This window comes from Vombatus ursinus, unplaced genomic scaffold (genome assembly GCF_900497805.2).
Source record: "Vombatus ursinus unplaced genomic scaffold, bare-nosed wombat genome assembly UNPS02014798.1, whole genome shotgun sequence".
Classification (NCBI taxonomy): domain Eukaryota; kingdom Metazoa; phylum Chordata; class Mammalia; order Diprotodontia; family Vombatidae; genus Vombatus; species Vombatus ursinus.
In genome coordinates, this window is record NW_020954576.1 from 55,094,807 (window position 1) to 55,095,352 (window position 546).

A 546-nucleotide genomic window follows, 5' to 3' on the forward strand; every position below is an offset into this window, starting at 1 on the left:
TTTGGAGATGTCTTAGATCCTTGTATTGCTGAGAAGGGTCAAGTTTATCAATATTAGTCATAGCACAACATGGCTGTTATTGTGTACATCATTCTCTTGTTTCTGATCACTTCACTCAGCATCAGACCATACAAGTCTTTCCAGGTTTTTCTGAAGTTCTGCCTGTTCATCATTTCTTCTAGCACAATAGTCTTCCATTACATTTATATACCACAATTTGTTCAGCCATTCCCCAATTGATGGGCATCCTTTCAATTTCCAATTCCTTGCCACCACAAAAAGAGTTGCTATAAATGTTTTGTACATGTGAGTCCTTTTCTTTTTTTTTATGATCTCTTTGGGATATAGACCTAGTAGTGGTATTGCTGAATCAAAGGGTATGCAGAGTTTTATAGCTCTTTGGGCACAGTTCCAAATTGCTCTCCTGAATGGTTGGATCAGTTCAACTAAATATGGTACAGCAGATAGAGCACTGGGCTTGGAATCAGGAAGACTCATCTTCATGAGTTCAAATCCTGCCTCAGACACTTACCATCTGTGGCACCC